The sequence below is a fragment of the Pelmatolapia mariae genome, linkage group LG22 (genome assembly GCF_036321145.2).
Source record: "Pelmatolapia mariae isolate MD_Pm_ZW linkage group LG22, Pm_UMD_F_2, whole genome shotgun sequence".
NCBI lineage: Eukaryota > Metazoa > Chordata > Actinopteri > Cichliformes > Cichlidae > Pelmatolapia > Pelmatolapia mariae.
This window is the reverse complement of record NC_086245.2, coordinates 24489531-24502160: the sequence shown is the minus strand read 5'-3', so window position 1 is coordinate 24502160 and position 12630 is coordinate 24489531. Positions and strand designations below refer to the sequence as shown.

Below are 12630 nucleotides of genomic sequence, written 5' to 3'. Positions count from 1 at the left end.
AGTAGTACATCCTCGGGCCAGCACGATCGGTCAGTCATGCCAGCTATTTTTTACTTTACTACTGTGCCAGTCTGTACTTGTCTTGACATCTTTCCATCTACTGTTTCTATTTTCCTCTCGCCATCAGCCTCTTTCCAAAATGCAAGACCAACAGTGTGGCAACTTTGTCATGTCGATGTTTCTCAACCAACCCACGCAGGGTAGTGACAGCTTAAACTGTTGTATGTAGTGTTCAGCCATGACGGTTGACAACAGCAAACATCTCCAGAGACGCGACTTAGTCAATATTGCTTCAAATGTGAGATCAAACACAAGGCAGGCCATGCAGGAGAGTGAGCGGCATGCTTCAGAATCCCACTTTCTCTGAGCTGTTTCACTGACGTGGGTTAATCCCAGAGGGATGGATTTCAAGGACGCAGAAGACAGAAGTGGAATTCGTATGTGGGTACAGGTGACGTGTAGCTGCAGGAGTTACATTCATGTGTGATTGTGCCTTCTACTTACCACAGTCTCATCAGGAAATGGTGCTCCATGTGTATAGGCAAAAAAGGATGGAAAAATAACTCGGTCCCAGTCACTCTGCAGACAGGGGGAGAGACAAAGACAACATCAGGGAAGCTCAAATAAAAATCTCACGTGCAGATTTGCGCCAGACCTATCACATGTTGATGGAAACATTTAGCTCCATTTCTCTACAGTACATCCTTCTCCCCGTTATGGGAAAAGCACCCCCTCCCCATAAGCTCTGACCTGTAAATGAGTCCCCGGCGGTGCCTGCAATGTGGTGGAAGATGTGCCTGTCGGTCCCAAAACAAGAAGCCTCCCCTGACTGCCTAACTAACACTTCAGCTCCCCTGTTAGGAATGCCAGGCCCCGGAGCCACGAATGGTTGGATGATAGGAGGATATGACAAGAGGAGAACGAGATAACAGCAGAGAGAGTGAAATTAGCCATGGAAATAAAGGGATGGAAAAGAGATACGGACAATAACGAGAGAAAGAAAGAGGAGGGGATGACTCAGAGGCTAACAGCTTAATTGAGTGTGTGCTGCATCCAATTACCTCCTAAAAGCAGCAGAAACTGTGAAATCATTGAACTTCAGAAAAGAAACACACAGAGGCTTACACAAGGTAACACTGTGTCACCTGATGGGAGAACATGTGTGTGTAGCTGTGTGTGCGATAAGACGCCAACAGGAAAATAGGATGCTTTGTCTGTGTGACATAAAATGCTAGCAAGCTAACTTTGGTGGTATTACAGGATGCCACAGGGTTGTGCATGCTTTATTACCCATCCATTAGCATTAGCATGAGTACAGTGAGTACTGCTAGCTGTTAGCAATACCTCTCTGGGACTCCCCCCTTCCTGTTAGTCTGTGCCTCATTACAGCTAATGCACACCCTCGGCATGTGTTACTTTGGTGCTCCATGGCAACAGCAGCTAATATACACACAACATTTACACAGTTGAATCCATAGAGAAATCATCAACAAGGCACTGGATGTGTTTTAACAATCCCTAAAGGACACGGCAGCAGTATGAAATCGTTTTCACTGTGATCACCTGGTAATGATATTTTACTCAGTGGAATGGCAGTGTCATGCAGTGTTGCATTCAGAGACCGAAGTCATCACAAAATGGTTTTAACATGCATTGTGTGACAGGAGGCGGTGTATTTTTGCCAATCCTACATGGAGGATGTGCTGCTGTCACTCATCAAGCAGAGCATGGCAGATGCTCTCACGAGCCTCCATTGATTTTGTCGCAAAAAGTGTGCGTGTGTGTGTGTGTACATGGGTGTGTGCGCGGGTGTGATGTGTCGCTAGCTAGCTGCAGAGATAATTAGAACACAACTCTTTTGCTGTCCCTGTAGGCCACTGATCCAGCTGCTTTCATCTAATATAGGTCAGCTGTGACAAAGCCCTCAGCATGGACACTGATCAGCCCTGCTGGCACTGTCATACGCAAAATATGAAGTTAAACTCATGCACAAACACGCAGACTGATATGCTCTCTCGCACGCAAGCACGTCCATGGCACACGGTTAATGTATGGTGCACATGTAGCAGGTAAAACTCCCAGCAGTGCTGAAAGAAACACACACACACACAGTGCTTTGTGTTCTCGTTTTCCAGTAACACAAACTGCTTGATTCATAAATACACTGGAGAGCACAAATGAGAAACTTCAAGTCAGCTCTCTCACAGCAAAAGAAAACATTGCCAGACATATTCAATGCAAATTCATTCATTTGCTTTGAAATGAATTCTACACTAGAAATTGTTTTTTGTCGTATCATGCTTGTATCTAATACTCAGTGATGCGCAAACTGCAGTAATTATTTATAGTACTAGGTTATAATAGTGTCCCACAAGTGCACAAACATCAAATTAAAATTAGACACAGCAAGAGACAAGGCTGCTGACATGATCTTTATTAACACAACAGCACATAAATATATTTCAGTGTTTTTAAAAACAATGATAAAAGTATGTAACAGATTGGAGATACGACAGAAACGAGCATCTGATTCTGAGTAACTGACTCAACAGGGCCCTCAACTTTATAGGCAGTGGATGGTGACGTGAATAACATTGATTATCTCATTACAATGCGGCGCTCTGCTAGGAGCACTAATGTCCTGGGATATGTGTGGATATACAACCAAAGGCTTCATTTTCAGTACACATGGCACTCCCCAATGGCTGCTGCCTCACAGAACAAGACAAACCATGCAATGCATTTAGACAGGTGGCATCATGGTTGTAGCTGATCACTGTACTTAGCTAATGATTTTGCTGCTTAATACATACACACAATCAGATCATGCCCATTCTGGATTATTCCTGGACATTAAGCTCAGTGCTTGTAGGAACCCAAAGGTTACACCTTCTCCTTTATTTCACATTGAGCCATATGCCAAAATGGCATATGGCACTGTTACAGACATGTTGGGAGCTAAACAGTATCTGCCACTACTATGCTTATAAGACGTTAAGTTGTTACTTTCTCAGATATATTCTGATTTATTACATTTTCCAGTGAATGTTTTAAAACATCTGGATAGTTGCATGAAATTACAGTGATTGATTGAAAATTCATAAAACAACAAAAAAACAACCAAACAAAAAACTTATTATTGTCATGATTTACAAAAAAAAGCTAAACGCACAAAAATCCTAACATTAATGTGAACTTTGCAATTTCCTTTTATCTGTCTGCATAAACTGGACGAGCCATTTGGAGCATGCTCTCTTTGGTAACAACTGTTCTCTACATAACCCCTAAAACTGCACAGTGGGCTTCAGCTTATTTAATAATAGATGTCAACATCCTCATACACGCTTTCAAGATGCATATAATATACTCACCCGCATCCACACTTGCACTGTTTGCACTCTCAGACTCTGCACTTGTACTTGCACAACAACTTTTTGTAGTCCTTCCACCTAAATAATTAGTCACCAGGAGTGACCTCGCTGAGGGTCGCGAGTGGGGGGTGCATGATGCGAGCAGCAGGGAGGAAGAAGGGCAACGTGGGCGAGGAGAACAGCAATTGTTTTCTCTTCTTTTCTCCATGCACTCCACTCTGTTTCCCCTCAATTACAAAGGCCACATTTATTAGGTGTCACCGCTGATATAGAGAGTACCACTAAAGTGACTAGCGCACCTCCTCAGGTGTTTTATCCGAGCTATTATATTGATGACCAACTCAACAGAAAAACATTATTATCTTCTGCCAGCCTAATACAGTGGACTCGCTAATGGGGCAATAATTGGTTCAAATTGCAAAGTTAACACGTAGTGGCATAGCCTTTGGGATGGCTCGATTAAAGAGCCTTGGCTGTGTCGCATTGCAGGAGATCCATGCATTCTCTCGACTCCGGTCAACTCTTTTTTACCCTCATTCTACGTCTCTTTATTTTCGCTCCCAATGCGTGCCCAGAGAGTGCTGTGCTAACACGTGGGGTCATACCAGGCTTTAAACAACTGCAGCTATTTATGCAAATATAATCAATACTTAATTGTCTCCCTCTCTCTCTCTCTTTCTCTTTCTCCCTCTCACTCTCTCCATCTCTCCGTCTAATAAGAGACTGCAGTAGGGGCATTAATTAGGGCCAGACATGCACCAAGGATTTCCCACAGGGCTGAGCAGCACGGCCAGTTCATAGTGGGTCAGCAGAGGACAGGTCTGGTCTGGCCACTGCAACGAGAGACTGCAGAGACAGCGGTTGCTGCAGAACAATCTACAGCAGCCCTGCTTTGCTTTAATGGCTCTAATAAACCACCTTCTATAGATGGTGCAGGTAAAGAGCGTAAAAGCATTATATAGGCGATATAAGGCTTTCCATTTGTTTAAGCTTAACAGCGTTTTGTAAGCTGAGTGAATTAACCACCACACACGTGGTTAAGGACACTAAGCTGGACGAGTTTCCCTTTCTTGCAGAAATGAGAGTGGTATATAACTATTTTATACTGTTTTCACCATTTGTTCTTCATTTGTCTAATTTCTAGCCCAAGATTTTGTGACTGAAATAACACATTAGAGTGGTGCTACCTGCTAAATAAAAAAGTTCACACTGGCTCAATTGAATGGTTGGCAGACCAGGTGAGTTTAATGTTTCAGCTAAGAAAACAGGTCTTCAATACACAGTCGGTGGCTTCATGTTTGATATGATGTTTAAGGACCGAGGCTCGTGGCCCATGTCTCACTATAGAATGAAATCAGCATCTTCACCTTCTAAAGAGTAATACGGACAAAGCTAATATTATGCCATTAGGGAAAAACTTCCCTTTTGTGCAATGTCACAGCTGCTCGATGGCTCTGATGAGCACAAAATATGCTGTTATAAAATATTTAAGCTATTTTTTCCCCTAACATAGGAGCCTTTGTCAAAACCATTGCATTACTGTATTTTCAACTTTGGGGCAACTGCTAAACCCAAATAGTCTAGAAGCTTAGTTCCATTTGCGAATCAGTGTCCTACATTTAGGACACTGCACATAGATTTTTAATAACTTCTTAGGGATTTCCACAGGATTAAGTTCAGACAACCCAAGCAACTTCCTTAACACCAGCCATTTCCAATTAGATCCTATTAACAGAACACTGGCTTCGGTGCTGAAAACATACCCTATAGAGGATTTTTGTCGGCTTAAAAGAGGGAAAAAAGTTGAACAGTTCTGTCCATTTTCTACATATGGTATATACCGTTCATCATCTTTATCCCACAGCGCCTTGAAGTTTTGTGATAACCACAAAATGGAGATTACACAAACAGAAATCAGGTATAGATTAATGCACAGTTTAAAAGTTGTTCTATCAGGCTGTGAGTGAGATGACTGAGAGCTAGACACAGTGCAGTAGAAAATACAAGAAATAAGAATAATTTATACTATTTCCGAGTCCACTTAAAGTACACATTTGGTGTGTGTCTCAAGGACAAATCCACCAAGTTTGAACAAACAGGATGTCACACACATGCCCTGTGATCATCCAGTAACAATGACGTTCCCATCACTTGGACTGTATACTTGCATACTCATGGGTGCAGAAAATGTAACATCCACAAAAGGGTTATTATGCACACAAGCTGCAAGTACTACCTATTTTCATCACCTTCTATGACTATTATCCATTCATCTATTTATCCATCCATCCTCTTAACCACTTATTCATTTTAGGGTTACAGTGCTGGAGCCTATACCAGCGAGAGCCAAAGTACACCCTGGACAGAGAGACAGAAAACCATTCAGTCTTACACACTATGGCTAGGTAATTTTTTTTTCTGTCCCATTTAACCCAAAACGTCATTCTTCCCTTTAAGGAAGCACTTCAAAATACACATATGTCTAGTACAATGACATTACAGACATAAGTCCCCTTTATAATCTGAGTACCTGCTTAGCATTGACCAAAATAGATAACGCATACATCCTGGCATATTTAGTGGGCGAAGTTTGACAGAGAGTCTGAATCATAATGGGAGTGATTACTGATAAGTGATGTCTAAGGAGTCACTGGTGATGAACTTAATGTTCGGAGAAAGGCAAATTGTATTTTCGTAAAATGTGAATAGTTTTCAAATGATGTGAGTTAGAATGTATTAGGATAGGGTTAAGGTCATGGCTGATAATGACTTTGACCTCAGAGGGTTCATGGAACATCTGAGAATGTGTTAAGCCCCTGTTAGTGTTAGAACGTATTTCTTAGGTGACTGTGACACTAGAAAGGCACATATTGGAATAAAAAGTGAACTCTATACAGAGCTGATGGATACTGTAAAAATCCGAGCAGCTCAAATGTTTCTATATATAACAAAGCCTACACACAGTTTGTGTGTAATACCTTACTTTATCAACATGACCGTGATCTTTCTGCATTTTCCTCTAATATGCAGACGCACGCACTAACACCTGGATCCTAAACAAGTACCCTCATCTCTTGTCTTAATGGATTTGAGACTATATTCTGACTATACACAAATCAAATGAATGTGCCAGCTCAAGGCACGCCCGGGGACACGCTGCACATTAGAGTGAGGCGTCAGTGATGCTTTTAAGAAAGTATGTATGAATCAGAGGTCGGTGAGCAGAAGAGAAAAGAATGGCGAGGGAAGGCCGAAAACAATGTAAAAGGAGGGGTGAGGGCAAGGAGACGTGGGAAATGAAATGCTGAAGCAGAAATAAAAGATGGGGTAAAAGTCAGTTTTCCTTGCTCTAGAGGGTTTCAAGCAAGTGAACCGTGCACCACTGTTACATCTTTGTATGTCTGTTAAGGATCGCATGGACTGCAAATATTTTTGAATATGCGTGTGGTGCAGCTGCAGATGCAGCTGTGCAATGCTTCACAGTCTTGTATCTTTATGGGTGCACTCACACAAACTTATTCTCTGTGGTCAGGGCAAAACGCTTAAAGCTCGGTTCTCCCTCCAGTACTCACCTGACAGCTCACCATTTTTCATACCATTTGTACCGCTCTCTCTCTCTCTGTGCCTCCTTCTCTCTCCCTTCGCTCTTAAGGATCCCTCAGCTCTCATTAGGCGATTCCTTGGCAGCAGGTGGATACAGTAAGTGTTTCTTCTTCCTTCACACTTCCTTAATCAATCTTTCACCCTCTCCTATTCTTTCCTTTTAGCCTCTCACTACCTTCCACTTGCACATCTTAAACCTCTCTCTCCTCTCTCCCTCTTTCCTCGCCAAAGCTTGGCCGCTTCATTTAACGCTGTAAAACTGTTCGTTTCTCACAGGACATGAGGAGAGGAAGACGAGTAACAGCAGAGGAAACCGAGACAACTATCTTTGAAATAAATAAATAAATAAATAAATAAATAAAACAACCAGAAAACAGATTTGCGTTTGAGTACAGTGGCCCCATATTGCCTCCGTTTTTTTGTTGTTGTTGTTGCCAGTCATAAGTGAGCAGTTTGGGGAATGGCTAAAGTTATGATAAATTCATTTCAATGCTGCTAGAGAGTATATCGGTGGCAATGATGCCCCAGAGCACCCAAACAATCCGAATCACATTCATTATTGTCAGTCAGACGAGGAAAAGAGTTTGTGTACGTTTGATTGCTGCAACCCTTTTAAAATGTGCACAAACACGTGTGATTCGTTAAATACAATTTTTTTTTTATCAGTGTCCCTTCACCCGAGACCCAATTCCAAGCTTGCTAATGCGTTATGGATCATTAGACAAATATACTGACAGTGTGCTGATTACAGAAATGAATGATGCATGATGCCGTTTTGCTCCATTGTGCATGTGTCAATTTATTTACTTGCCTCGAGACAGAAAGTCTGAAGACATAGCATAGCATGTCCATTAGCCTCAGACAGAGTACTGGTAATATGATACACAGGTTACAGCAAGAGGGCGTCACTGCATCGTGCTGAGAGAAAATCTCGGTATTTGCACAGGTACAGTCACAGGGTTTTTAAAGATAGCTGACCACCCCCCCCCCCCCCCCCCCCCAAAATAAATAAATACATACATACATACATAAATAAATAAATAAATAAATAATCTTTAGGTCAAACGCTTCAAGGGAGTCAGTGAGGGAGACAAAATGAGCAAGGGCCAGACCAAAAGGCTAAACAAATTGAAAATCCAAAGAGGACAGGCTAAAACAAGATCATACGTGAGGAAATGACCTGAAACAGGAAAAACAGGAAGAATAAAAATGATGCCTGATGACAGGCAAAAATAAAAAAAACTAACGCAAGGAAATAAAAACGAGCTAGAAATGAAAATGAATGAAAAGCATGATGATACAAAACAAGAGGTGACTGAGTCAAGTTCATAAAGCAGGCATTGCAGCTATTTTCAGTGCACAAATTTGAACTCTCTTCAGTTTTCTCTTCAGCTTTAAAGGAAATCCTAACTGCCTTCAACAAATTCAGTTCTCATCCCCGGGGTGTCGAGTAGCATGGTTTCCTCAGAGCAGCTGCCGTGACTCTATTACGGAGAAGGTGTACTTTGGTGTGTGTGCCCTTTACGTTAAAGGTTATGGCAATAGAGACGGGGATCTAGCCCTCCCAACTTGACATATGTCAACGAGCGGGGTTACTGTTGTGAAAGATGAGTTTTAGTTTATGAAAACTACACAGTTTTCATAAACCTAAACACGTAGTTTGTAATGCCTAAACGTCACTAGTGAGTAAAGATTGAATTAGCCATCCCATGAACCTGTTATTTCCAGTACATCAAGGCATCAACTCCACAGGTCACTGTGCATGCAGCTCCAGAGACATCTGACAAAGCAGGATTAAATTGCACCCTGCGATGAGAAATTACTGACAAATTTGTGACTTTTGGCTCACAGCTGAAACCCGCACGTCAGCTGCTTTAACCATTTACAGTTCAATTATTTGCTTTATACACTCAAACAATCTCAGGGGCTTAAAATCATTGATTTTACTGATCGCTGTCCGATTGCAAGTTAAACTGCTCTCGATTTCACACCAATAAGCAACAGTCGAGGCTAAAAAGATGAAATTTGTTCGATGATGGCGCTTTTACTGATTTCATTTGCTTGCAGCCCTTTTTCGCCTCTCAGAAGTCACTTTGACTCAAGAGTAAAACCAGCGCTCCCATTCAAATGTTCACATGGCAAGATTTTGCAGCCCGATTCCCGCTGCGATTCTCAGCATAAGAGGTGCTCTCTTCTGAATTTTTTGTTTTTTTGAAAACCTTTTTCACGTTTCGCTAATGGTTTCTTGTAGCATGAGAACAAGCGGGATGTTGATGTTGGCTGCATTTATAACACTTGGATAAAAAGGACATGTGCACAGAATCACGTTTGATTTATTTCAGCCTTCTTTTCTCAGCTATTTAGGAGATTTCCTTTTTTTCTTCTTCTGCTCACTTTTCAGTGAGCAAGCCAATTTTCGAGTGCAGTTTGGATTTTTTATTTCACATAAAAAAACAAAAGAAAAACATCAGTGGCTTAAGATTTCTTCTCAATGGATCCAAATAGCAGCTACAAAAAAAAGTGTTTCCTCTTCTCTATCATATTCGATTCACAGCTTTTGAGAACTGGTGGTAGTTTTCCACCTTTCACTCTATCTGGCACAGCTAAACTTCAGCCAATCAGGAGAGAGACAATTTCCTCTGGGGGTGGCAGTGATGTGAGGTGGGGAATGAATCAGAGCAAAGTCTGAGGGGTCACACCAGGGTCATGGATGATGTCAGCGAGGAGCGAGGCTCTTCAAGTGAAGTCATCAAAGCCTCATTATTCCTTTCACACAGGTCCGCTCGGGCAAATTAGCCTCACCACTCAGGTGCGTGCGCATGCATGTGTGTATTGCACACTAATTTGTGGCAAGAGCGAATTAGGTGTTGCTGTGCTCGTGCGTGCCTGTGTGTGTTTGTGTTTGTGTATGCCGGGCGCTAATTGAGTTTAAAATGCAGCCGCTCAAAGATGAGGCACACGGCACTTATGGACGGATTTTGTTCATGTAAAAGGACACGCCACCCAAAAAAATGAAAAGAAAAAAAAGTGTATCATCAAACAGCCCCATTACAGACGAGGGAGAAGGGAGTAAGATGGAGAGGAAGGGCATTAAAACAGATTAAGGGCGTATTTCTCCCTCTTTCGCCCTCTTTGGATATTTCAATCTTTTTCATTAAAACGAGCAATAAATAAGAGAGTAGAAAACAGGAAGATAAATAAAGAAGAGAGGAAGTGATTATCTTTAAATCGTCATCAACCTGTTGTTGTCTTCAGCGGAACCGCTGGGCGTAACACTCGTCATGCACTGGCTGCCACAGCTGCAATTTGCATATTTCTGTTTGCACTGTGCGCACAGGTTTGTGTGTCTAATTACAGTATAACGAGCATCAAAACTGGCTGCACGCGTGCCTCTCCTGCTCAGGGACAGCCATTTGGAGGACGCCCGTAACTGTGTGTCCGAGTTTTATTTGCAAAAACAAGTGATCTGGTGACCTTTAAGCAGAGGTGGAATTAGAAAAAAAGGGGGAATCCAGGTACGCACATCCTGGTGTCATATTGGGTTAATGCATTGCTTTTGGAGATGGAAGATACGGCGTATCGGGGAGGATGTAAAATACTCCATCACATGGTGCTCAGCTAAAGGCCAGCACTGTCACAGCAGCTTCGTCAGTCTCTAGGTAACTGCTGCACCTATTTGCTTCATGCATATATACGCCCACGTCCACACATAACTTGCTTGACATTAATTGCAGCAAGCATAAAGTCATGGAAACAATGATTGTGTTTTATTTTTTAAACATATGTATATATTGCAAATAAACACAACATATTGTGCTTGTTTCTGGATAAGTGTGTTTTTCTTCTGATGTAAAACAGAACCGCAACAAATCCCAATTAGAAACCATACATGAATTTATATATCATGTATATTCAAATTATACCAGTTAGCAAGAAAAAGGCTGGAAACAGCAGAATCGCAATGTAAATGTCAAAAAGACCTAAACCCCGCAGAGAGAGACAGAGAGAGAGAGAGAGACACAGAGAGAGAGAGAGAGAGAGAGAGAAAGTGAGGGACAACCAAACACTAATTAGCGGATGGGAGCAAAGTGGCGCGAAGAGTTCTGACAATGAGGAATGTTGCAGATTTGAATCTTACTCTCGTTCTTTTCTCCCCTTCATCCTTCCATCCCATCTCTCATTAATTGGCTGTCATGCTCGTGAGCGTCTTGATGTATGTCTGCTGCAGGCGCGTGTGGTGATTGTCAACATCAGACCACCATGGGGCCATGGTTGCCCCCCCAGCGATGAGCAACCGCATCATTAGAGGGAGGTGATTACCTTATTTCCTGTGATGATGATGGTGATGATGACAACACGGGTGACCAGAGCACACGCACGAAGAGATTTCGCTTTCTCTTCAAGATTTTCTTTACCCGTTTCTTCCACATCCATTTCAATCCATCTCAGGAGTATCGAAATGGATGGAATGGCGACTTTTGTTAATGATTTGCTGGATAACATCCAGAAAACTGTTGTTATTAACAACAACTTCTTTTTACTTTGTGCCATGTATACTGTGATATCGAAGCATTTCTGTAATGACAACAAGGCTAAAAAGTGACCAAAGCTATCAACCCTTTGAAATATGCTGAGCTAAGTCACAGCAGGCTAAATCAACCGTGCCTTGTATCCCTGTCAGCTAGTACTAATGAAGGCAACCATTATTTAGACCTTTACTCATTTGCTTTGTAAGGTTACATCATTTATTGTTTGGTCAAATCAATATGATTATAAATAGTGTTATAGACAGTGTTGTTGTTAATGTATGTTTGGGGGCGTTGCACCCCGGAACCTTCAGAGGTTTTTCAGGGTTCTCCCTGCCGGAATGTTTTGTGTGGGACAGTTTCCTGTATGTGTTGCGACTAGCTGTGGTTGTTTAAAAAAGTGGTCAGTAAACGTCCTGAAATTGGCACTTGAGTTTCCGAGCATTTTTATCCTGAGGTTATAACAAATAGCATATACTATAAATAGTATAGATAGCATATGCTATTAGCAGGAAAGCTAAGGCTAGCCAGCTAACCCTATCTGATCTGGTATCTTGGTCTTCGGCTACTTTTTGAAACAAGAGAAAATAATTACCAAATCTCTGTACAACTTATAAAATAAATCTGTCACACAAATGGGTGACATCATGGTAGTTATGTACCTCTGATATCAATTTAGTGCACTTTCATAGCTACAAATGTCAATTTAATGGGCTCTTTCAAAGACACATAAACAGTTCTTTGTAGTTAAAGTCTCATGTTTTTAACCAAGCAGTATCTAGCTACTGGCCAATGCAACAGTTAGCCTGATGTAGGATTTCTGAAGGCCTGTTTAACAGTTAAACTAATGGACTTGGAACAGGTGGAGGGCTCTGCCTTACTGGCACAGCTTTGGCCCTCACTGCATCAGTTGTCATGACTAAATCCATGGCTTTACTCACCTAGCATCGTATCCTGGTGTGGACAATGTGCCGCTACCAGCATGGAGGATGTCTTTATTTGAGCGGACAGCTTACTGAGTGGGTTTTTCTATATTTATAGTATCCAAAAAAGACAGACAGCCTTTAATTCTGAAATCCTCTCAGAATACCAGATTCATCAGGACCTACAGCCGTTATGAAGATAATCTT

At 41.8% G+C, this 12630-nt stretch overlaps 1 protein-coding gene across 3 annotated transcripts in view; it reads right to left on the bottom strand.

Annotated features, from left to right (window-relative positions):
• dlgap3 (discs, large (Drosophila) homolog-associated protein 3) overlaps nucleotides 1-12630 on the bottom strand; it is a 157488-nt gene that overhangs the window by 74936 nt on the left and 69922 nt on the right. For 2 of the 3 annotated variants that reach the window (XM_065471159.1, XM_065471157.1), the window contains exon 2: nucleotides 505-579. The exons of the other annotated variant lie outside the window; for it this stretch is intronic. The gene's annotated coding sequence lies outside the window, so the exon portion shown is untranslated. The remainder of the gene's footprint in view (nucleotides 1-504; nucleotides 580-12630) is intronic. 3 annotated transcript variants of the gene reach the window in all.